This window comes from Lissotriton vulgaris, chromosome 8 (genome assembly GCF_964263255.1).
Source record: "Lissotriton vulgaris chromosome 8, aLisVul1.2, whole genome shotgun sequence".
In the NCBI taxonomy this organism is placed as follows: domain Eukaryota; kingdom Metazoa; phylum Chordata; class Amphibia; order Caudata; family Salamandridae; genus Lissotriton; species Lissotriton vulgaris.
The window spans coordinates 723,562,029-723,589,263 of NC_141696.1; positions in this window are offsets into that span (position 1 = coordinate 723,562,029).

Consider the following 27,235-nt stretch of genomic DNA (forward strand, 5'->3'; position numbering starts at 1 on the left):
TCATTTAAAATACAAATATGTATATAAAGGTTTGTATTTTAGATTACTGTGTTTTTAGATAACATTTAGTGAATGCTATTTTACAAACCTTATCTGTGAATATGGAGTATTGATTGACCTTGTAATATTTGATACATTTCTAAACTTTTTTATGTATATTCTCAACATCATTTTAAAATATGCTGTATTAGTATATATTAAATGATTGTATATAATGTATACTATCATTTGATTCATACATTTCAATATTTTTACTAGTTTGTTTAACTTTGTTTGATATGTTTTACATGTTTAATATTTGTTTTACAGTTTTTTTAAAACATTTATTAAACATCTTTACAATATTTTCCATTCATTTCTATAGGGAGGTAGTCTTTTCTTAGTTTTATTTTGCAGCAACCTCCTATTTTGTATTCTTTTTGTGTTATTGTTAGTCTTTTTTTGCAGAGCCAGGTCGCGGTACGGTACTGCTGTTTGTTTGAACATGTAAATCAAGTTCTTTAAGAATTTTTGAAGGGTGTGAAGGCTAGGGGTATTTAGGATGGAGGTTTAAAAAGTTTGTTATATTTGTTGTTTGTGGGTTTTTTGTATGCTTAGATGCATTGCTGTTAATGTTTTACACTAGTTTATCATGTTCCATTTTTCTACACTGTTTTAGTAATGTATTACTATGCCATGTTAAATTGTGTGATGTTAGTTATATTTTGATGATTAACTTTTATATATATTTATTTTTGTGAATGTAAGCCTTTTGAAGGTGGGTTTTTTACATTTAATTTACAAGTTGTGTCTACGAATGCGTTCTATGGCCATTTGGAGTTTATGTTTTTTTAAAGAAAATTAGTTTTGGCTTATAATAAACCAAAGTTTTTTTTCACTTTGATTTCCTTTTTTAGGGTTTCCTGGAGCGGATCTATTTTTAAAACTTTTTCAGGATTTTTATTGAACCTTTTCTGGGCTGGATTTTTGGGATTGTGTATCTCATTTTTGGTGGACTACTAATTTTTAATACATTGAGGCAGAGGAATATCTGCAGCTACAGAACAGTAAGTTGTATTTATTTCATTTCTTTTTGGTGGTAAATCTGATATTATATTGTCCATGTCCAATTTATGTGATTGTTATGTGGAATTGTTTAGATTATGTGTGGTAATTATTTAATGTGATGGACTGAGTTTTATTTCTTCAATTTTAATTGGTGACGGTTACTTTTCTTTTTTTATTAAACAATATTTAGTGAATTTTGACATGATTAATTAATTAATTGCCCCCATCCAAGCCTAAATACAAACAGAGAAGTTTAAATGGCTGAGCTGGTGAAAGCAGTAAACTTATATATACAATAACAGCACATAAGTGTAACGGATACATCAAATCATAATACAATATAATAATAATATGGGAAGAGTTAAACGAACACATTGGTTCCGGAATGTCCAGATTTAAGTATATTCAGCTGGACAGTTGGATAAGAGCCCAGGGTAGAAAAGATAAACACCTTGGGAAAGTTAGCCGCTTGGAACAACAACTTGTGGAAAAACCAGTGGCTAGAAAGGAGGTAGCTTTGTGGTATTGGCAGATTCTTGAAGAAATAGATGGAGACTTTACTCTCCCAGACCAACTGTGGGGGTCAGTAACTGGTCTTCGCTGTGAAGAGATATGGCTAAATTCTTTCGCTCTTTTACACAAGATTGTAAAACCTTCATGGTTAAGAAGAAACCATCTTTTCTCAGTACACCGCGCATATATCACACCACTTAAACTTTCCAAATTTCTCCCTGATAAAAAATGTAACAAATGTAATCTCACGGGCGCATCTGATGTCCACATGTTCATGGAATGCCCGGCCTTAAGTCGGTTTTGGGAAGAAGTGAAGGCTACGTTAAACTCAATTATGAACACATCAATTTCAATAACATTACCACTCATTATTTTTGGGCTGGAAGATAACATTACTGGCAAGGCAAGATCATTTCTTTTTTATGCCATTTTGCTTGCAAGAAGGCAAATTTGCATGCACTGGATAGAGGTAACAGCCCCTTCACACTCGGCATGGCTCACATCATTATACAAAACATCTAAAGTAGACCTCAACAGATCATGTAGCAAACGAAACCTGGCTTTTTGGGATGTGTTGTCCCAGTGGAAATAGAATCCGGGGTTTTTTTTTTTTTTTTTTTTTTTTCTCCCCGGGTCCTATGATTATGCCGATAATACTCCTTGGACCGGGTCTAGCCTCGATACGATAATGGTCCAATAGGTTGAAAAATACCTAGATGGAGTCAGCTCAAATCCCTCACGGTTTTGGCTATTATCTCCCACCCATAGAATATTTCGAGTTCTGGTAAAGGAAGGTCGCAATGGAAAACCACTACGGAGTGGACCCTTATGGGAAGGACTCGCTAGGTGGTTGGTATCGGTCACATTGAGGACATGGCGAATGAGGACACAAAAAAAAAAAAAAAAAAAAAAAAAAATAATAATAATAATAATAATAATAATAATAATAATGATAACAATAATATTAATATTAATAATAATAATAATAAAACAGCCCCAAACAAAAGCCGGATGCCCCGGTAAATCATACAAGACAGACCAATCATCCATGACCCTGTGTTACAAGCTATTTCATCAGTGGAGCCCAGATTTCAAGCCCCCTTTTCCGAGCTCAGTTACCTTTACGTACATAAACAGCCCTTTCTATATGGTAACCTGGGATTAGCTGGAGAGGAGCGGGGTCAAGGCATGCTGTTGCCAAGCACAGTCTGAGTACTGCCATGCCCTGGGGAGCTCATTATAAAATGTTTTGCCTGCACCAGCCAGCACTAGTGGTCTCAGCGCTGGGGTCCCACATTGTTTGGAGCCGCAAGGGAAGCGGACTCCATTGCCCAGAAGCCCCAGAGCAGCGCACAGCCCACCGGTCACCGGACGCACCAGGAGGCGCTTAAAGCAGCGTTGAAGCTCCCACAGAGCGGGAGGCTCTCGGGCGTGCCCGGGCAAAGGGCGGGCCCGTCAGGGACCGTCAGAGGCTGGGTTGGGCCACCCCTCTGTCATCTTTTACCTTCTCTGCCTGGCTGCGGTGAGTGGTGACTCATTCAAGTTGTATGTTTGAGACATTATTTGCTATGGGCAAACGTAATATTACTCCAGCCCCACGTAACACCACGTCCATAGAGAGCATGCTGGAGAGAGCAGTTAATATTGTTAGCACTGAAATTGAGCTAAGAGGCGCTTGTCCATGGGCCTAGAAAAACCCCAGTTCCCTCTACAAATCGAGAATACCAATTGTAATGATTCCCAACTAACATCAATTGTATCAGCTGATCGCAACTTACAATCGCCAGCACGTGAAAGTGAAAAAGGACTTGAGGGAAATGAGGACATTTGACATATTAGGGAGACGGAGCATCCCTCATCACTGGCTTGTTTTAATGATGCTCCTGCAATTGTAACTGTGAATGTTTCCCCGAACCCTGAAGTGACTGGGGCGAAAAGAAAAAGGAAAATAGCTAAGCCGGTGTGCTCCAAATGGAAACAACCCCCACGCTCAAATCAACAACGCACTGCGCTTACTACATGGATTCAAGGCCCTGCAGTCTTAGCCGACCAAATACCTGTTGGCCCCTCTATTGATATAACGTCCTTAGAGACACTAAACTACTCTGTATATACTCAAACTGAATCAACACCGACACCCTTTTCAAATCTTAGACTTGGGGATACTGCAATCGACATAATGATAGATACAATGTATGAGCGAGTCAAAGAGCTCGTAGATAAACAATTTGCTGCACTATGGAAGCGCTTGGACTGCTTAGAATTACTAACTAATAGGTTACATTTGCATAGTATTGAACCTAAGCAGTTATCTTCACAGGGTGGCATTTCTAAATCGCAGACTCAGAGTGACACAATTGATATCGAATGACAGGGAGTTATAAATCTTAAACAGCCTCCTGTTTTTTGTGATACTTGTTGAAAAATTTAGGATAGCATTCCTCCTAAATCCCCTATTGATCTTGTTAAACCTCCAAATCCAGTCACTTCCATCACAGCATACTCACCTAGTCAAATAGTTGATCACACCCTGTCTACAGCCCCGGCAAATATTGTTCGCAATAATAATGTTTGTGGGCCTTCTAAGGCTAATAACGATGTTTTAAGCTTACCACCGGCAGCATGCCCGTATGTCCTGATTCTTGCAGGGGTTCTCCCATTAGGGAAGAATAAGTCTGAGTTTTGAGACCAACTACGGAATAGGAGTATTGACTGATTGGCCAAACATTAAGGGTTCAGGAGGTTTAATATAAATTACATTATAATGGTACGCAGGGTTGGCTGGGTTGGATTGTCAGACAAGACCATTGAGGGAGACTGCATTGCTATTAACTTTCGCTGACCAGCACTTGTTAGGTCAATACTGATGGCAAAGGAGACCAATAGCTTTTTATCTACTAACATTTGGGCATTACCTCTTGGTTTCTTTTATAAACCAAATTTTGAGCTGCACACCCCAACTATCTCCTCATATCCATTACAAAACAGGTTCTCCGCACTCTCTGATCTTGATAGTTTAGATTGACCGTCATATACCTTAAAACCCACTGAAAAAGTCCCTTTGACACCTATTCCGGAAATTTTGGAAAATAACGATTCTGAGCTATATGACCCAAAGTTATATGTTCTAAACTGGAATATTGCCGGCTTGGCCTCTAAATTGAGTAGTGACGACTGGGTTAAGATGATAAATAAATATGACATCATAATGTTCCAGGAGACCTGGGCAACAATAGACCTATATCTTGAAGGGTATGAATGCCTCAATATTATTGCACCCCTCCCCAAACAAGGCTGCCCTTCTGGAGGCCTATCTATCTGGATGAAAATCTCTTCAGGCAGCAGTGTTAAAACAATTCCCACTAAAAGCGCAAATATCCAAGCCTTGATATATACACAGGGGTTTTGATCTGTTTTATACATTTTTATAATAATGATTTTTCAACTATGCCTAATATGAATTTTGTCAATCTTTTTAATTTTATCTCGGATATACCCAACCTCACAGGGAACAAAAACTAGCTGGAATTTGCTTGGGTGGTGATTTCAATGCAAAGATCGCAGGGTAAAACAACTTAACTTCCTCTTATCATTCCTCGGTCCAACCATGTAAAAGGTGGAGAGAATTATTGGACAACTTATTGAATAGTAGTCTGTTAAATGTAATGGATATCCCGGCAACAAATAATGAGGAAAGTCCAATACCTACTTATGGAGGCCGTGGTTGCGACTCAATAATAGACTACATTTTTATAACAGCGCAGGCATTAAAAAATTAATCTCAAGACCTGCACTTACTCCCAGCTCTAACCCTAGGTGGTTTAACAGCGTTTGCTCTCGGGCAAACAGAGAGCTTAGAGCTGCTCTCTTAGTCGTCCCTAGGGATTCCAATCATATGAGAGCACTGAGGCACCAATATAAAAAAGTGACTAAGCAGAGGAGAGACGAGATCCTAAAATAACAATGGAATATATTGGCTTGTGCTGCAAGATTTAACAACTCAAATGGCTTTTGGGCAGCAACCAAGTCTATGAAAAAATTGGGCCATACACTTACCTCTTTGAGTTGTAACATAACCAGCGAAGCCTGTTTAGCCCACTTCTCTAAAATATATACCGCTACGCTCCAGTGCAAGGATCCTATAGGTAATCAAGCTGTTACCCGAATTCAAATATCAATATCAGAGGTTGAGGACGCTATTGACCAAAGTTTGGGTAACAAGGCCCCTGGCCCGTATGGGTTTCCCATCGATCTTATTAAAGCTAGGCCAGAGTTCTGGGCATCCCTTTTACTTAACATTTTTAATATTTGACAAATACCAATATCCGCAATACATGGGCAACATCGGTTATCGTTCCGATTTTTAAAAATGGCGATAGATCCAACCCGAGTTGTTATAGATCCATTTCTTTAATCAACAATACACTTAAGATATTAGGGAGGGTGCTATTTAACAAAATCAGATTCTGGGCTGGGGAAGAAAATATGTTAAATATATGTCAGCTAGGTTTTAGAAGCAATCTTGGAACGGTTAATCTTAACCTGATAATTGGTAAATCCACCATAGCTCAGCAGTGCCCCATCTACCTAGCATTCATGGACCTCACCTCGGCATTCGATTTTGTTAATGGATCACGGCTCTGGTCTTGCCTTTTAAATTGGGGGTTGAATGAGGCTCTAGTGTATTTGTTAGCATACTTACACAGGGACTTGAGGGCACGGGTGAGAATTAGCACGTATGGGGCAGTCTCTGGGAACATAGTGATTGGTGGAGAGGTGACTGGGGTGTGTCTTGGCCCCACTTTTGTTCATCTTATATATTAACGAGCTTCCCAATGTGTTATCTGAATTGACTATAGATGTCCTGATAATTAATGGTAACAAACTGCCCGCCCTTTTGTTTGCGGACACCGCCGTTTTAATGGGTCATACCCCAAATGCACTGGGAATTTTAGTTAGGGGTTTTGTCGATTTTATGAATGGTTTGAACCTTTGCACACATTTTAATAAATCATTTTTAATGTGTTGTGATCCTAAAAAATTTCATATTAAAGCTATTACCCTAGGTACTGGTACGGTATCGCCTGCGCTTTGTAATATTAGCGTAGTGATATTTTAGAAGCTGATAAACATAACGTAGGCTCCGCATTGTAATTGACCCGTTATCATAGCGCATGGAATTGTAGCGCCTCCCGCCCTGCTTTGAGCACTGTGCATTGTGTACGCGACTTTGTGTGTTTACTTTTACCAGCAACTGCAAGTAGTTCGATTGCACTCTCGGTGCCACAGGCGATTTGCTGCCCCTGCCTCGCCTCCCCTTTGACCTCCATTTTGTTATCTGTTGTTGTTCCCAGGCATGCCCCTCCTCCCCGCTACCGCCTCCCAGCTGCTGACCCTCCCACGCTCCGCCCCCTCCACTATCCATTAAATGGCAGATGTCCCAACGCGCAGCGTCCACGCGCTGCGGTCGCGCCGAAGGTGCGCCAAAGGTAAGCCCGTCTGCGCCCGTCCGCGCCAAGACCGCGCCCAGCGCCAGACCCCCTGGTTCCCGTAATGCCCAGCCCACTCGCATCACCTACGATGCCACCACCCTCCTAGCCCTTAACCCCGGCCGATCCCCTAACTGCGCCCAAGCCGCTCCTGGACACACCCATGGACCCTTCTCTTGCAACTCCTGCAAGTTCGACGGCACCAAAACCAACTCCTCATCCACCAACACCATACAGAGACCTGACACCAACCACCTTAAATGCATCCTGCTCAACACCCGCTCGGTCCACAGACACGCCATCGACCTCTGGAATCTACTAGACACCGTCTCACCAGACGTCGCCTTCCTAACAGAAACATGGATGAATGTCTCTTCAGCCCCCGACATCACCATTGCCATCCCGGAAGGATACAAGATCATCCGTAAGGACCGCATCAAGCAAACAGGAGGAGGCATCGCTATCGTCCATAAGAATTCCATCCGCATCTCAACCAGCTCTGATGCCAACCTTGCCAGCGCCGAACACCTCCACTTCCAGATCCACACCGACCCCAAGACCACACTCAGAGGCACCCTCCTCTACCGGCCTCCAGGACCCCGTGCACAATTCAGGGACGACATCACTGACTTTATCACCCCACACGTCCTCCCCTCCGAGGACTACATTCTATTGGGAGACCTCAATTTTCACCTGGAAAAGAGCAATGACAGCAGCACCACCACCCTTCTGGACAATCTCGCCAACCTCGGACTCAAACAACTTGTCACTACCCCCACCCACAATGCAGGTCACACACTCGACCCTATCTTCACCTCCAGCAAACATGTCTCCTTCTGTCACACCACAGCTCTCCACTGGACGGACCACAGCTGCGTTAACTTTATCTACAAGAAGACCACAACACACAACCATCCTCAACCTACTATGCGAAGAAACTGGAACAAAATCACCATCGATCACATCTCCTCATCGCTTCTTCAAAACCCCCCTGCCCACTCCCCAAACCCCGACCAAGCAGCCATTAACCTCACCCAATGGCAATCCAACAGCGCCGACATCCTAGCACCGTTGAAAAAACGTCAAATCAAACTAGGCAGCAAAAACGCCTCCTGGTTCAACGATGATCTTAAGAAATCGAAGAAACTCTGTCGCTCCCTTGAGAAGGCCTGGAAAAAAGACCCAAACACCAGCACCAGGGACGCCTTCAAAAACGCCACCCGCATACACCACCAACTAATCCGGTCTGCCAAGAAAGCCGCATTCAAAGACTGACTAGATAACAACGCCCACAACAGCAAGGAATTATTCAACATCGTCAAAGAATTTACCAACCCATCAGCCAACTCCAACGACATCACCCCCTCCCAAGCCCTCTGCGACTCCCTAGCCTCCTTCTTCCACAACAAAATCGCAGACATCCACAACAGCTTCGACAACCGACCCAGAGACCAACCCACCCAACCTTCTGCAGGACCTTCACCCCCCTTGAACATCCTTAATGACTGGAACCCAATCTCCACTGAGGACACCATCCGCCTGATGAACTCCATCCACTCAGGATCCCCAACTGACCCATGCCCTCACCACATCTTCAACAAAGCAGACTCCATCATAGCACCACACCTCCGAGATGTCATCAACTGCTCCCTCAACTCCGCCACCTTCCCGGAAAGCTGGAAACACGCTGAACTCAGCGCCCTTCTGAAAAAACCCACAGCTGACCCCACCGAACTCAAAAACTACCGCCCCATCTCGCTTCTTCCATTCCCGGCCAAAGTCATCGAGAAAGCTGTCAACAACCAACTCGCCACCTTCCTCGAAGCCAACAAATCCCTCGACTCCTCACAGTCCGGCTTCCGAGCCAAACACAGCACCGAGACCGCACTCATCGCAGCAACAGACGACATTCGAACTCTACTGGACAATGGAGACACAGTCGCCCTCATCCTCCTTGACCTCTCCACTGCCTTCGACACAGTCTGTCATAGCACCCTTCTACAACGCCTCAGAAACGTCGGAATCCAAGGAAAAGCACTGGAATGGATCACCTCGTTCCTCACCGGAAGAACCCAGAGAGTCCGCCTCCCACCATTCAAGTCAGAGGCCTCTGAAGTCATCTGCGGCGTGCCACAAGGATCGTCACTCAGCCCCACCCTCTTCAACGTATACATGAGCCCCCTTGCGGCCATCGCTCGCCAACACAATCTCAACATCATCTCCTACGCTGACGACACTCAACTGATCCTCTCACTCACCAAAGACCCTAACCCCGCCAAAACCAACTTACACGAAGGAATGAAAGAAGTAGCCGAGTGGATGGAGCACAGCCGTCTGAAACTGAACTCAGACAAAACAGAAGTCCTCATCTTAGGCACCTCCCCCTCCGCCTGGGATGACTCTTGGTGGCCAGAGGCCCTTGGAAAAGCACCCATCCCGACGGACCACGCACGGAACTTGGGCGTCATCCTGGACTCCTCACTCTCGATGACCAGACAAGTCAACGCCGTTTCATCATCTTGCTTCAACATCCTTCGCATGCTCCAAAAAACATTTCGCTGGATCCCCACCGAAACTAGAAAAACGGTCACCCACGCACTGGTCACGAGCCCCCTGGACTACGGAAACACCCTATACGCCGGTACCACCGCAAAACTCCAGAAAAAACTCCAACGCATCCAGAACGCTTCAGCCAGGCTCATACTAGACATCCCGCGTAAAGATCACATCTCCGGTCACCTGAAAAACCTCCACTGGCTCCCCGTAAATAAGAGGATTACTTTCCGCCTCCTAACCCACGCACACAAAGCACTTTACAAACTTGGACCCGAATGCCTCAACACACGACTGTCCTTCTACACCCCCTCCCGTCAGCTACGATCCTCCAACCAAGCCCTTGCCACTGTACCTCGCATCAACAAAACCACCATGGCAGGTAGATCCTTCTCCTACCTGGCAGCTAAAACCTGGAACTCACTTCCCACTCACCTTCGCCTTACTCAGAACCACCTAGCATTCAGAAAGCAACTTAAAACTTGGATATTCGACAAGTAATTCCCCACCCTTCCTCAAGCGCCTTGAGACCCTATGGGTATGTAGCGCGCTATATAAATCTTCTTGACTTGACTTGACTTGACTTGACATGTGGCCGGTGTAAATTTTTAAAGGCTGTTCATTCGATCTTGGATCATCCACAAACAAAAAGAATTGAGGTAGTGCTATCCCTACTTAAAATTTATAGAACACAGTGCATACCCACTGTAACAAACGGGGTGGAAATCTGGGGTTTTATAAACTCTATGAGTATTCAGGTTGAAGAAAACAGATTTTGTAGGAGACTTTTCGGAAAACCTATCTCCTCCTCATCCTTTGTCTGTCACAATGAGCGAAAACTGTTCTATATAGAAGATTATATCAGGTCCCATCCGGCTCTGTTTTGGCTAAATGTTTGGCAGAACCCAGCAGCATCGCTAACCAGAGAAATAATTTGTTTAAAATGCGATAAGGGCGGAAACATACCGTGGCTGGTGGAAGTAAAGGCAAGTCTGAATAGAGTAAATCTTGGTCATGTTTTTCAAAACCCAGACAAGCTAGAGGGCATCAATAAAAGGACTATTAGAGAAGCCATATATAAATATTACGGGGATGCAAGGCAAGCACAAGAGTTCTCAAAATCATCTGTCGCCCATTATATATCTATGGTAGATGATGGAGGTTCCTCTTCTCATCTCCCAGATAGTTATCTTTTAAAAGACATTAATCGCTGGGATCGAAGCTTGCTCTTTCGCCTTAGAGCCTGCACATTAAAATACTTGTTATGCTCCCCCTTAGGCTTCCAAACCAATATTGAGCAACTGCCCTGTCCCTGCGGTAATCTAGGTAAGCAATCCATGTTACACTTTTCATTCTTTTGTAAATTTTATGAAAAGTATAGTAAACAACTCCTGATTCCCTTCTTTAGAGCGAGTGGAATAACAGATGTTATGGTTGCTTACAGGACTATCCTTTAGCTTAACAGGGAAAATCTAACTCTCCGAGTTTGTACCCTTTTGAAGATGGCTATTCGTTTGCGTGCCTCTATGAGTCTCTCATAAGTAGACCTGATGTGTCATATGAATTTCTTGCCTTTTTCTGATGAAGAATATGCATTTTGGTCGCTGGCCAATGTCTAAATTGTGCGGACTTTTATCCACAGATTTAATAGCCTATTTCTTTCTGCTGCTACCCCTGTAATCTATTTGCACCCTGCACTTTATCATATGATGCTGCTACATAACCTGATATATTTTCGGTTTTGGTGATATTTATAAATCTACGATGATTCATTGCACTGTTCTTATATTGTAAAAGTTCCTCTTGCATGTTTTAATTCAGGTGATGTTTTTATTCGTAATGTTTTAAGTGTTTAAACCTGTGATATACTGCTTTGTGCTTTTATAGATATTTTATATCCGAATAAAGATTATTCATTGATTACTGCCATGGCAAGGAACATAAAGGGGGATTGAGCCGAGAGAAGAGATTTATGTTCTTGAGTCCCTAATAGAATCAATTGGGAGGTAACCTCAATCCGCAGATTCAATTGGGCCTCAAAAAAAATGGGTTATATCCCTTCTCAAATTTACTAAACCAGGGCAATCAGCCAACATGTGAGCCAGGTCTGCACCCAACACATGGCAGGGTGGGCAGTTCGTGCCAGAGATTCCACCCCACCAACTAATTTTAGCCGGAGCAATATATAGGTTAAACCAGGTTTCATGATGTTGTACCTGAAGGTTGGCAGATAAAAGCCTTGAACAAGCTAGTTCTAAAGAATAGAGGATTTCCAGCTCTGTAGTGTATATTGCCCCCTGGCATCGAGTAATATGTTTCCCAATATCATTTAGTAATTTATAAAAACTTCCAATTGAAGGCTTGCCTCTAGTTAACATGTCCTAAAGCTCAACCCTGTGCACCCCTCCCCTCCACCTCTATTCTTCTCTATAAAATTCCTGATTTGTAAACATTTCAAGAATTAGTCATTTCCTAACAGAAATTTACTCTTCATAGACTCAAAGGTAGTAAAGCTTTTATAGTCAAAAAAATTCCCAAAAATAAATGGACCATAATTTTTCTGCTAGCGCCTAATTCATGGATCATGAAATATGTCTGGTAAGAAAGGGTTATCTTGGAGGGGAGTGTAACTAAATCGGCCAATCCCAAGTTTTTTCCTTGACACTAGTCCACACTCAAAATGCATTAAATAGGGTTTGGAACTTAAGTTTCTTAAAATAACCAAATTCTAATTGCGGAGACATACATCACCAAACCATTACTCCAAGGGTCAATTCAAAACATGACAGAACAGTATTACGGATGGCCACTTCCTGAGTTGAGTCAAACAATAGGGGGATTATTTGTTGCAACGCCGGGGCCCAATAATACAACCAAAAGTTTGGTACTGCCTACCCACCCGCTCCCATGAGAGGGAATGGAACTTCAAGGCCCTCCTGGGTCTAGCATTAGCCCATAGGAAACTCCCTATCAAAATTATCCTAAGCCTTGAACCACATGTAATTCACGTTGAGGGGTATGCCTCTAAATTAATACGAGATTCTTGGGAGTAACATCATTTTAATTAGATTGCTCATGCCAATCGGGGTAAGTCTAAGATTATTCCATCCAAGTAGCGCAATCTTAGTTTTATTAATTGATGGGCCCAGATTACCCTCTACGACTTTATTGTTATCTGCACTAATATTAACGCCCAGATATACTGTGTTCGATACTACCCCATGTATCCTAAAAACCTGATATTATCATTTATGAATATCTGTGTTTTGGCTTTATTAAGTTTAGAACCAGATATATCAAAGGAAGGGGACAAGAGGGCTTTTGAAAAGATTCAACGTACATGCCCTGGATATGGTGGAAGGAGATGGTACGTTGTTCCTTTAGTGGGTCTTAAACGAGAGGAGAGCCAAGGAAACTAATACTACTTAGGAAGTCCTATCAAGGCAAAAAGGGAGGAGGGGGATTCCGCCCTTCAGAACAAGGGCCCTCACACACCCAGCTAGCTTGGTGCCATGCTTCATCATTGGGCCTGCTACTCGTTGGGTCGACGCTGCAATACCCGACGGTCACTCAATGAGGGACTCTTTGACGGAGATCTTTTGTTCCTGCTGTATGGTGCAGTGGGGGTGAGGGGCCTAATAGGTGTGGATGTGGTGAATCCATGAGTGCAGTGATTACAACAGGTAAGGGAGTCCAATAAGACACCCTTGCCTAGTAGGCTCCCTGCCTGATTAAAAATGGAACAGAGTAGCAAATATTTGACTACAATGAATCAGGATATTTACGCTCTACTCTTACTATATAGGTCAACATGTTTCTTGCCTCGTTAGTCAGGGAGATCAATGGCAATTCTTCAGGACCAATAGAATATCACCTGCACATCGTGGTGAGGTGGGAACACCTACCTACCACATGGTAAAGCTGCGGGATGAATGCCCACAGGGTTGGAGGGCGACCTGTGAAAAAAAAGAACCGTACTCAAACACAGGTCTGTCTATATCTATATAGATGTAGTAACAGTACCGGCTCTCTCAACACATTAAAATGATTAACATTGCTAATAATGACCCCTTATATGAGCAATCGTGCAATCGTGCTCATATCGTCGCACAATTATAGTGCTAATATTTAATGGAAAGGCTTACAGAAAGCTTGAGATAAAATGACTTAAAACAGGACTCGCGGTAGTTTCCGGGCTGATGAAAAAGGACAATAGGACTCATCTACTATTATAAAGTTCATGCCTCAGCAGTTGCCAGCGAGTATTGGACACTTATCATGTAGTGTCCTGTGGTAACAGAATGATGAAGGAAGCTCCAATTAATTGAATACACATACAGAGTCAGAGAAAACCCTGTTGTTAGACACATACTGTTGGCGTGCGACGGGGAGGGCAATGTATCAGGTCAAACGTCCCCTCCCTCGGAGGGTTAAACAAGGGCCCATATTATAGCGACACTGGAGGTCAGTCGACGGCTTGGGAGGCGCCTTAACATTTTTTGGGCAAGCGCCCATTCCAATGTGTTAGCCTTCCACGGAGGCCACCTGTGAACACGGGGATGTGACCCTCTTGTGCCCACTCATTGTGGGTCCTCGACGTTGGGCACACATGGGCTTCTGTGGTTTTCCGGTGTTCCCACAGGACACCACATGATAGGTGTCTGATACACACCGGCAACTGCTGAGGCACGAAATTATGAATAGTAGGTGAGTCCTATTTTCCTTTTTCATCAGCCCGGTAACTACTGCAAGTCCTGTTTTAAGACATTTTATCACAAGATTTCTGTAAGCCTTTCCATTAAATATTAGCACTATAGTTGTGCGACGATATGAAGCACGATTGCTCATATAAGGGGTCATTATTAGCAATGTTAATCATTTTAATGTGTTGAGAGAGCCGGTACTGTTACTACGTCTATATAGATATAGACACACCTGTGTTTGAGAATGATTGTTCTTTTTTCACAGGTCGTCCTCCACCCTTATGGGCATTCCTCCTGCAGCTTTACCATGTGGTAGGTAGGTGTTCCCACCTCACCACGGTGTGCAGATGTTATTCTATTGGTCCTGAAAAATTGCCATTGATCTCCATGATTAACGAGGCAAGAAATATGTTGACCTATATAGTAAGAGTAGAGTGTAAATATTCTGATTCATTGAAATCACATATTCGCCACTCTGTTCCATTTTTAATCAGCAGGGAGCCAACTAGAAAAAAGGTGTGTTATTGGACTCCCTTACCTGTTTTAATCACTAAACTCACTGATTCACCACATTTACACCTATTAGGCCCCTCACCCCCACGGCACCATACAGCAGGAACAAAAGATCTCCACCAAAGAGCCCCTCATTGGGTGCCTGTCAGGTATTGCAGTGCCGACCCGACGAGGAGGAGGCCCAATGATGAAGCATGACACCTAGCTAGCTGGGTGTATGAGGGCCCTAGTTTCGATGGGAGGAATCCCCCTCCACCCTTTTTACCTTCATAGGACTTCCTAAGTAGTATTAGTTTCCTTGGCTCTCCTCTCATTTAAGACCCACTAAAGGAACAATGTACCCTCTCCTTCCTTTATAACCAGATATACAGCCAAAGAGATCAGCCTCAACTTCAATTTTGCTAACTGCAACAATGGTGTCTGGAGTGAAGATGGCAGGGTCATCCTCGTATGCCAGGATTTTAGTATTCCAGCCACTCGTTGACATCGGCAGGATTGAGGCATTAACTTTCATTTTGGTTAATTAGAGGGTCAATATAAATGGCAAAGAGCAGGGGGGAACACGGACATCCCTCCCTTGTCACCGGTGGAATTTAACTATCTCTGATTCTCTCCCCATTAACGCAATTTTAGCCATAGGCTTAATATATAACATTTCAATCCACCCCATAAAGTCCCACCCAAGACACTTCTGCTCCGATATTGCCCAAAGATAAGGCCAGGAGACCCTATTGAACGCTTTCTCAGCATCTATTATTAACAGAGCCATAGGGTCTCTGAAAATTTTGGCCACATCAAATAAAGTGATCAATCGCCGAATGTGATCTGTTGTTCCCATTCCCGCGAAAAACCATGTTGTGCGGGTGAAACAATTTTCTATAATCAAAATCCTAGATAACCTTAAAGCTAAAATTTTAGCAAAAATCTTAGCATCAGAGTTAATTAATGTAATATGCCAATATGACCCCAGCTTATGCACCAGTGTTCCCCTTTTGGGGAACACCACAATCTTTGCAGAGGCCCATCAGTCTGGAGGAGGGGTGCCCCTCTGAATAGCTAAGAATACCTCGAGCATGAACTCATGGAGGGTAATGGCAAAGATATTATAAAATTCCCTCGGAATAAAGTCTGTCCCTACAGCTTTTCCAGAGGCTAGTCCAGAAATTGTAAGTGAAATTTCTTCTGCCCATATAGGTTGATCTAAAACCTCCAGATCCTCCCAATCCAATGTATCCTGAGCCACATGATCTTAATATGACTCTACCTCAACTGGATCTACCTTCTCCTCAGCATATAATTGCTGATATTATCTCTGGAAAGCTGAGCGTATGCCACCTACATCCGAAATAAATCCAAGCTCAGGGTTTTGAATTTGCTTAATATCGCCATCAGTTGCCTGTTGTCTGGTGCAGAATGGTAATATGTGCCCTACCTTTTCATAAAATTTGTATGATTTGTTCTTCCATACCATATATTTTTCAGCCGCTTTCTTAGCAGAGATAACCCCTACTGCTGTTTTAGCAAGTATAACCAGAAGCTGGAAATCCTCAATATCAAGTCCCACAGAAACAGCTTCTATTAAACCTGCCTCAGCCCATGATAAGGCCTGATAGAGTTCCTGCTGATGCTGCTTCTCCTTCTTCTGCCTACTCCAACTAAATCATGCGGTTTCCTAGTGAATCTCTGCTTTAAATGTATCCCATACTATACCAATGGGGGCAGACCCTAGATTTTCAGCCATGAATATTGGAATACAATTCCTCATACGTAAAACTTAATCTTCATCTAGCAATAAAGCTCTTTCAAATGACCAGCCCCCATTAGATTGCAGAATAGCTTGAATATCTAATTCTCACACAAATGGATTGTGATCAGACATCACCCGGGGATATTTAAATATGCAAGAAGCAAGCATCAGCCCACTAGTATTCTAAGCGAACATGCACATGGTGAGGGGCAGAGTAATATGTATCGCCTGGATCCAATGGTTCTTCATCAGTCCAAACATCATAAAGCTCATGAGTTGTTACAAGCTGCACCAGTGACAGGAAAACCTTGGGTTCACGCCCTTTATATATTGCTGCACCTGCCATCAGGGCATCCCTATTAATATTAATATTGAAATCCCCACAGACAACCAAAGGAAGGGCCCACCCAGCCAGTTCAACACTGATCCAATCCAATAAAGCTGAATTGTGAATGCCGGGCCCATAGATAGAACAGATTGTAAAAGACCCACCAGTATAAATACATTCTACAATGGCCCATCTTCCAAACTAATCCGCCTTAGTTCTATTATGTCGGATCTTGCCTTTAGGTACGAGTATCGCCACCCCACCAGTACGGGTACCTGGCAGAGTCCTGGTAATAATTTAATATCCTGAAAATTCCAATAGATGTTTTTGGGATCCCTCAACATGCATTTCCTGCTTGCAAACTATATTGGTGTTTTAAAACTGCAAATCTATATTCACCCACTGTCTCAGACAGAGAGACAGATAGTTACTTTTCTTCCTAAAATAATTTATATCTCTATTTATTATATCAGTATTTATTGACATTATGATTTGAGATAATTGTTTGACTGAGCTAATGATATATTATATTCATTACTTTTAAAACATCGATGTGTTATGTGGGTTTAGAGTTTTGCATACTTTTCAGAACTTTGGTGGGTTAACATTTATTTTATAATATTCTTTTGGCTGTCATTTCTAAGTACTCTACTCCTTTGTTATTTATGAAAAGATTAATTTTAAGTTGTGGCATGTCATACTTTCTTTTGGTTTGTTTGCTAAGTTTAGGGCCAATTTGGCCAACAGATCGCTCCATTCATAATAATTGGTAGCTTTTCTTTTTTTGTAATGTTTCTATATATTTGTATAGTGTAGGCTGAGTTCTGCCTAGTGTGGATTGGAAAGCATTGTGCCATCCTTCCCATGCATTGTTTGTTTTGACTTTCTGTGCAAAGGTGCTGTCATAGACATTCCACCATAGTATTTGAAATTTGGATTGGTGTCTGTGTTGGGAGCAATGCAGTCTGCCAAATCAAGTGTTTTTGAAATAGTCCATTAGGGGACTAAGGGGCCCATTAGAATGTCGAGCGGATCGCCACCACCCGCATGGCAGTGGCGATCCGCCTGCCATTCTCTCCCGCCCACATGCCATTTCCCCCGCCATATGGAAAAACTGTCCGCCTACTCATCGACCAGGCGGAAAAGGTTTTAATATGGTGGAGGTGTCTAGTAAAAAAAAAAATCAATAAACCAGGGGGGAGAGGGTCTATAGGGATAGTTTAACGACCCCAAAATGCTACTATCCCTAGAAACAATTATAACAACAAAAGGTAGCAAGGGGTCAACACAAACCCTATATGGTGACTCAGAGGAGTAAAGGAGAAGAACTAACAATGTGTATAAAGTGAGAAAGACATGGGACCACTACTTCTCATTGAGGGAAAAAGTTCCCATCAGTCACCATTCGATTCTGCCCTTCATCATCTGGGATCAGTCGCCCTCAGAGACAAAAGTGGGACCCACAGTGGACTGGTCAGATGTTGGAAACCTAATCACGCCTGTGGAGTCCAAAATGAGGGGAAACCGACAGAAGTGGTGACTGAAAGCAGTGCTTAAAAAAGTGAGGTGCAAAGTGCAATGGTGAAATGAAATGTATGTAAAATTAGGTAGGGAAGTGAAAAGGGATAATTTATTAAAGAATCACTTCACTCCTAAAGATAAAACAAGAGTGCGTAGTGGTCTAAACAAATAACCACTGTTGGAAAAAGGAGGTCGCCATGTTTCTGCAGGCTAACAGGATCAACATAGTATCTAGCTGCTTCTTCAGGACCAAAACGCTACTGCTTTAAAGAGAACAGAAATAAACAAATATCACCTGAAATCCAGTGATACTGTCCTTCTCCTGGCTGTATAGTTCAATGCCAAAACAGGTTCAATACACCGTGAGACACACATAAAAGGGAAAAACAAAGTACAAAGAAAGGTTATTAAAAATAAAGTCCTGTGTTGAAACAAACTCTTCCTAACACAGTTCTCTTGAAAATATCAGGAGACTACCAAACATGTATACTTCATGTCCTGATATTGCATGGTCACAAACTCATAGCTGCTCACTTACCCAATCGGTAGGAGAGAGAAATCCCACCTCACCTGGCACACAGCGCAGGTAAAACGGGGCAGTAGACACTCCCATCCATATTAGGACACATGCTGGGATTTGCTTTTCCATGGTGGCAACGCCACAACCTAAAGACATGCACTCCTTGCAATTGGGGGCCCGTAGCGGGCCTCCAGGTATTTTGGGGGGTGGGGGGTGCACATGGAGGGTACCTATGGTACCCCACTGCATTTGCATGTACAACATTGCAGGCACCATGCGCTGCCTGTCACGTTGTGCATTCAAATGCACAACTTGCATTTATAACCTTGCAGTGGGTGCTGCTGGCAGCACCGCTCCCCGCAATTTAAAAAATGCGGGATGAGCCCGCCAATGTGGCGGGCTCATCCAATTTTGTATGTGCGGGACGGCCGCATGCATTGCTGGCGGTCCCAGTTCCCAGGGCTATGGCGGGCAGACAAAGTCCAACCGCCATGCTAATCAGCCCCTAGGTTTGTATTAATTTTGTTGGTAGAAAGAGCTTTCAATTAGTAAATTGTAGTGGTTGACTACCTCCGAGACAGGGACACAGGCTACTGTTATAATTATTATTTTTTTTTTTTTAAGTTGAATTGGTTGTTTGTGGTGTATTCTGCATTAAGGGCCCGATTATGAGTTTGGCTCACCAGATTACAAGTTTCCTTTTGCCTGACAGGCTGTTTCTGGCATTCCCAAGGTGGTGCCTTTAAAACATGGGAAGGTCAAAAATACCTCCAGGGCATGGACTGTGACCGTCTGTCATCCAGGTTTGACATCAGCTAAGTTTCTTTAAGCTAATTGCTGTAGAGAATATTAGAACCAATTTCCTAATATTTAGGTTGTCATATAAAAGGAAATGTTTCTTATATGCAATTTTTAAATGTTCACACATGTCTATATCTTGGTATCCTCTAAGGGCAGGTGGGGCATCACTGGTGTCTTTTTTAGCTAATGCAATTAAACGTTTTAAAGTAGGGATAGGTGGTATTGTCCTCTTATGAGTTCGGGGACTCTCGGTAGTTTATCTTTCAGCATTTTGCTTAAGGGTTCCTTCGAGCTAGTGCTTTCCACATATCTTGCAATATTTCTCTTACTTCTATTTCTGTCACATTTGAGGGGTGGTTGTGCTCTCTTATCTAAATTACAACATCAACTTTTGTAGTTGCCCTCCCATACGATGCATTAGAATAACATTGAGTACATTTCCAGTTTATAGTTTCTGATGATGCACTTTCATGGCTGTAGGTGTAGCCCATGTGATTTAGTAACTGCTTTGCTTTGGTGAAGTAATACATTTGGTGGCCTCTATCATTGTATATTTAAGTAGTGTAATCTCATAAATATATAATGATTTAACTTTTGCATGTTTGTATTAATATGTTAAAAAATGCAATTATTCCTATTGTTTGCTAGCACGTGTGTTCATACTTATTTTACATTTCATTTTTAGTTTCATAACAGTTACATTTTAGTTCTAATTTAAGTATTGCCTACTTGGTTCTGTGGATGTTTAGATGCATATTTTTCTTCTTTAATTTATTTATTTGTTGAGAGAATCCAGCACAGGTTCCTCGTTGATTGTTTTTTAAGTACTTAGGGGCCTATTAGGATGGCGGACGGACCTGCATCCGTCCGCCACCCCAGAGGAGGAGGGACCGTCCGCAGGGGCAGCGGTGGTCCCTCTGTGCTAATTAGGATGTGACCGCCACCATGGCGGTCACATCCTGTATTTTTAACATTGCGGCTGATGCTGCTTGAAGCAGCACACGCCGCAATGTTAAAAAAATGAATGTTTACCTTTGCATGCACGAAGCTGCAGGCATCGCGTGGTGCCTGCCGCTTCGTGCACGAAAAAAAGGGGGGCACCATAGGTACCCCCTATGTGCACCACCCCTGGGGGCCCGCAACGGGCCTCCAAAGACAACACCATATGCCTTTCCACAGCGGAAATGCCGCCATGGAAAGGCATATGACCGCAGCTATCCTAATATGGCTGGCGGTGTCTGATAGACACCGCCAGCCATGTTAGAGCTTTTCCGCCGCGGTCGGAAGGCGACCGCGGCGGAAAAGCGTCAGACGGAAAATAGATCCCCCAGCCATCCTAATCTGGAGGGGTTCTTTTTCCAGTCTGCAGCGGATAATCTGCATCCTCTGGGCCGGCGGTGGCTTCCGCCGGCCCGGAGGATGCAGATTGTCCGCAATCATAATCGGCCCCTTAGTTGTTGAAATTAGTGTGAATATTTATAGTGTATTGCGGTATTGTATTGTGGTATACTTATATAGCGCAACCTGTCACCACCAAGGGCATCCTGGCGCTTTTGACCCATGATCCAAGCAAAAGCAGTAGCTCAACCTGTCCTAGGGAAAAGGTAAGTTTTCAGAGCCTTTCTGAAGGCTAAGAGATCCTCAAGGCTCCTCAGGGATATTGGCAGGGAGTTCCAGAGTTTGGCCGCCGCTACTCTGAAGGAACGGCCGCCCATCCTCACTCTCTGGAAGCGCGGAACTACAAGTAGCCTGGACGACGAGGAGCGTAAAGCTCGAGATGGAAGATACCAGGCAAACATTCGCCGCAGAGGGATTGGGCCCAGGCCATGGATAGCCCTGAACACAATACACGCTGCTTTGTAGCGCACGCGTAAATGGACCGGCAGCCAATGGAGTTCCTGCAACGCTGCCGTAGAAGAGCTATGGTAGGGGCGGGAAAGGGCGAGTTTAGCAGCCATATTTTGCACCCTTTGCAGCTTGCCCAGAAGTGTTACCGGGGCCTCCAGAAGCAGTGCGTTACAATAGTCAAGTCGACTTAGGATGGTACTACGCACTACTTCTGGTCTGGCTTGCTCCGGGAGGAGGGGTAAAACCTTGCGCAGCATGCGGATCAGCATCATGCATGTTGAGGTGGTCTTATTTACATGCAGATCCAGCTGCAGGTTAGGCCCAAAAATGATGCCCAGATTGCGCGCCGATTGTGCGGCTGACACCGTCTCTGAAAAGGACGGGGGCCAAAAGTCATCTGGGAGATCTCGGGGAACTCGGTCAGTGGAACAGTGCAGGACCTCTGTCTTGGTTCCATTGAACTGTAACGAGTTCAAACGGAGCCATTCCGCTGTAGCCTGCATGCACCGGTGAAAGGTCTCCAATGGGACTGCATCCTGTCCCTCCAGAGAAAAGACCAGCTGGGTATCATCCGCATAGTTAAATGCGGAGATACCAAATGATTTAATGAGCTGGACTAGAGGGCGGAGGTAGATATTAAAGAGTATAGGGCTGATGGCTGAGCCCTGGGGTACTCCTTGTCCCACTCTCTGCTCCTCTGAGCTGAAGGGAGGTAGCGAAACCCGTTGCTGACGGCTGTCTAAGTAGGAGATTAACCAGTCCCTGGCCTTGTCTTTGACCCCGCATTCTTCCAACCTCGAAATCAAGGTAGGATGACTGACCGTGTCGAACGCGGCCGACATATCGAGCAACACCAAAAATGCTGCCCGACCACTGTCGACTCGCGCCCGCAGATTGTCCAACACGGTCACCAGCGCGGATTCCGTCCCGTGCGCTGGGCGAAAACCGAATTGCGTCTCATCCAACCAGGTGTTCCCTTCTGAGAAGCCGGACAGAGTGCGGGTAACCAATTTTTCCATGATTTTGACCGGAAAAGGAAGCAGGGAGATTGGCCGGTAGTTAGAAAGGCACACAGGATCGAGCGTAGGTTTTTTTAAGAGCAGAGATACCACTGCCTTCTTCCAGCAGCCCGGTACAGTACCTGTTTCAAACGACTGGCAACAGATGGCATGCAAGGGCTGGAAGAGATCCACTTGAAACACCTTCCATAATTTTGGAGGAATAGGATCCAGAGGCGAGCCAGATGAAATCGTGAGGGCTAAACTGCCAAACTCCTCCAGAGAGGGAAGGGGAAAGCTGCTCAGCTGGGGTCGACTGGCCTCAATCGCCAGAGCTCCCAGGCTGAGAGCCGGATCCAGAGAGGGAGGAGAAAAGCTACTCTGCTGGGGTCGACTGGCCACAATCGCTGGAGCTCCCAAGCAGAGAGCCGGATCCAGAGAGGGAGGAGAAAAGCTACTCAGCTGGGGTCAACTGGCCACAATCGCCGGAGCTCCCAAGCAGAGAGCCGGATCCAGAGAGGGAGGAGAAGAGCTACTCAGCTGGGGTCGACTGGCCTCACTCGCCGGAGCTCCCAAGCTGAGGGCCTGTTCCAGAAGGGGGAAGGAGAACTACTCAGCTGGGGTCGACTGGCTTCCGTCGCCGGAGCTCCCAAACTGGGGGGCTGATCCTCTGGTCGGGGTCGACTGGAGGGCGTGGCCGGAGCTTCCAAACAGAGGTGAGCGACCCTCTGCAGGGGTCGACTGGCCATCTCCTCCGGAGCTCCCGCATCAGTGGTGGGACTAACTGGGTCCTGCAGACCTGCTAAGATTTTACGGATTTTCTCCTCGAAGGCATCCGCAAGTGAGTCACAAAGAGCTTGCGATGAAGGGACAGCACTAGCCACACACGTGGGGTGGGCAAGGTCCCTAACGATTTTAAAGAGGGCCTGTGCCTTGTTTGGGGCCTGATTCAAGGTGGATTCAAGATAGGTCGCCTTAGCCATCTTATTTTGAGCCTTGTATTTTTGCATAGCAGACCTAAATACCATTTTCTCAGAGTCTAAATACTGTTTCCTCCAGACCCTTTCTGCGCGTTTACAGTCAAGTTTAAGCTGGCGTAGTTCGCTCGTGTACCATGGGCTGGCTCGGTTCACCCTCCCTCGTGACTTCCGAAGGGGTGCCAACTTATCCAGCGAACTCGATATGGACTGGCAGAAGAGAGTATAGCTCTCTTCGGCTGTGTTGCCAAGCTTGAAGTCCTTACCTAAGATTTTCGGCAATGGAGAAGTTTTGAGGATTCGGGACCAAGGTCTCTCTAGCTTAGCTAGGGGTAGTGTTCATTTAATTGTTTGATTTTATTGGTTAAAGTTGTTTATAGTTTTATTATATTAGTTGGTCAGGTATAATTTTAATTTTTGTTATCAGTTGAGTCCTTCTATGGTAATAGATAATTTAAGTTTAACTTTTTATGCATACTATATAGTTTGATATTTTTGGTTTGGTTAAAAATATATATCTATATCTATATCTATCTACATCTCTCTCACTATCTATCTATCTATCTATCTATCTATCTATCTATCTATCTATCTATCTATCTATCTATCTATCTATCTATCTATCTATCTATCTATCTATCTATCTATCTATCTATCTATCTATCTATCTATCTATCTATCTATCTATCTATCTATCTATCTATCTATCTATCTATCTATCTATCTGTCTATCTGTCTGTCTGTCTGTCTGTCTGTCTGTCTGTCTGCCTGTCTGTCTATCTAAATGTACATATTAATATATTACCTACTGGAAGTCACCAGTAGGTAGTTATAGTTAGGACCTAGTAACTATAGGAAAATCACACATTTCTATTCCCAATAACCTTGGCGCCAATTGACAAATCTTTGCGAAATTTTCAAAACTTATGGCCAGCTTTGGTCCGCTCCTATCTTGAAAGTTTCGGGGTGATTTGGCAAGCGGGGGCCGAGAAAAAGGGGGTCCCATAACGTTTTTTCTCCATGCAATTTTCCATAGGAAACTTTAGACACGGCTACAGCACGAACTGCTGAACAGAATTACACCAGAGTTGGCAAAAAGGTAGCCCTTGGTTCAGAAAGAGCCCTTTTTGCTAAATGGTGTAAATCCGTTCAGTTTTTAAAATATTGATGGGAAAAGAAATATATATATCTGGGCGGAGCCTAACCACACATCTCATCGTGAGATCTGATTGGCTGTCAGCACTTCATCCAAAAAAGTGTTGGCAGCCATCTTGGGACCAATATATATGATAGCACCTCATTAAAAAGCATAGCAGTTAATAGAAGGTTTTAAGACTTTAGTTATATTATAAATCATTTGTTGATGGTACCATACTCATTTTTGGAATTGTGGTGTGTTCTAAGGTGATATTACCATGTGAAAAAGCCTTCTGCTGGGATATCATAAATCATGTTTGAGAGAAAACTATTTTCTCATGCTTTTCTCACAGAGGTTTGGATAGTGATCTATAAGCTAAACTGAGAGCATATAATCAGTAAATTCACATTATCTTTCTCAGTCATGTGAGAATGAAGTTTTACATTCTCAGTAAAACATGTACATCCAACAAGGGCAGAGACTGTCAGTTGATTCCTTTGTGCTCTACTGCAGCTTCCCAGAGTCTTCTAAAGAACAACTAGAGCGCTAACAGTCCTACTTATGACAAACGTATTGCACACCTGAAGCCGAAGCCATCTTGATTGGAACAAAGTGGTAACTCTTAAAACATTTAATTTAAAACAGAACAAAATGAGGGGGTTCAATTTGCCATAGAAAGTATGATTAGTGCTGCAGAAAGAAAAATTAGGGCACATTTTGAGTGACTTCTCAAATCCTCCTCTATTTCATTAAAAAATATGACATGCAGACTGAAACATGCACTTTTAATACCAGCAGCAGACGTCCGTGGTGAGCAGTAGCTTTACTACAGTGATCTAATGAGCAACAAGAGTGCTAACATTCAGAATTTATGGCAAACGTGTGACATATCTGAATACTTACTTGATGGAATGAAAGTAAAAAACTGAAAGTATTTCCTACTGATGAGACTGTAGTAAATGAGGAAATTAGGAAACTTCATAACAAATAAATCTCCCAAGATGGCCACCAGAGACAAAAGAGCCCAAATGTAGCACAAATATCACCCAGATGTAGCCCACATGTAGCCCAATGACAGAAGTGTGCAAAACACTTTTTATTTTTTGTGTTTTTGCAGTTTTATATAGTGCAGACTTGTCAGGTATTGGAGTGCTTTACATGAGCATTAGTTACATCACACAAGAACACATTCATTTTGGTTTTAGACATGGGGAGATTAAGTGATTTGACCAGAATCACAGAATGTCGAGCTGAAGCAGAAACTACAACCTGGTTCCCCAGTTGCAAAGTTTGCAGCTCTGGAAGTTACACCACACCCTCTCCACTAAGTGCAACATGTAATCAAGTGGTCAACTGGATAAAAAAACATAAAGATAACAAATAATTTAAAAGGGCTTTGTCGCTATCCTCATTTTAGTTTTTTAGAGCACTAACCATAATTTTGATGCAAATAAGACCCTCTCATATATGTAATTTCTAAAGGAAATGCTCTAGGTATTACAGTTTTAATTACATCAACGTGTCGTCAGGCGTTCCACAGTTTTGTAATAAATATAGAATGTTAGCAATCTAGTTGTTCATTAGGATACTGTTGAGAGGCAGAGGCCAGGGGCACGGACTCTGAAAATTGAAGGCAGGTAGGAGGGTGCAGAGGCAACAATTTGACCACACTGGGCAGGCAGGAAGGGCAGCGGCAGCACAACAGACTATGGAGGACAGTGGAAAGGGGGGCTGGGGTAACAAACCAAAAATACAGGACTGGCAAGAGAGGCTGCGGCAATATAACAGACCATTGTGAGCAGAAGGAAGAGGCAGCGGTAGTACAACCATACATGCCAACAGACCAGATTCAGCCAGGAAACGTCCAATGTTTTTAAGCTCAAGTGGGCTTTATTTGATCTGTCTCCTGTCTACAATCTCCTTTTTTTCAATGTAAGTCAACAAGGAAAATCAATACCCCAGTTTTTTATTCAAAATCTCCCTCTTACCAAGTTAAAAATGTTACAAGTATGGTACATTGGATCATGGAAGGCAGGAGGAATTGGGGTAGGGACATGGACAGGGATAACAGAGGACAGGAGGGACATGGAGAGGCGCACCAAACTGACCCCACAGGGCAGGCATTGGGGTTTGCAGCAGCACAATACACCACACAGGGCATGCGGGACGGGAGTGCAGCACAACAATCCATAGAAAGCAATAGGGAGGGGACAGGACCATGCACATGGACAAAAGAGAACAGAGTGGAAAGAGGCAATGGTAGCTAGCTGACCATAATGGACAGACAGGAGAGAAAGCTGCAGCATAACAGACCATAAAGGGCAGGAGTGACGGATCAGGGGCATTACAATGGAACAGACAAGCCAGGAGGGAGGGAATAGGGGTCTGCACATAGAAACAGAGGGCTGGGGGCAGGGCAGGAGCAGCATGATGACCAATGAGGTCAGACAGGATGGGCACTAGAAACAAAACACCATGGAGAGCAACAGTGAGACTATAATGGCATGCACACAGACCATGGAGGGAAGGTGGGAGGGGG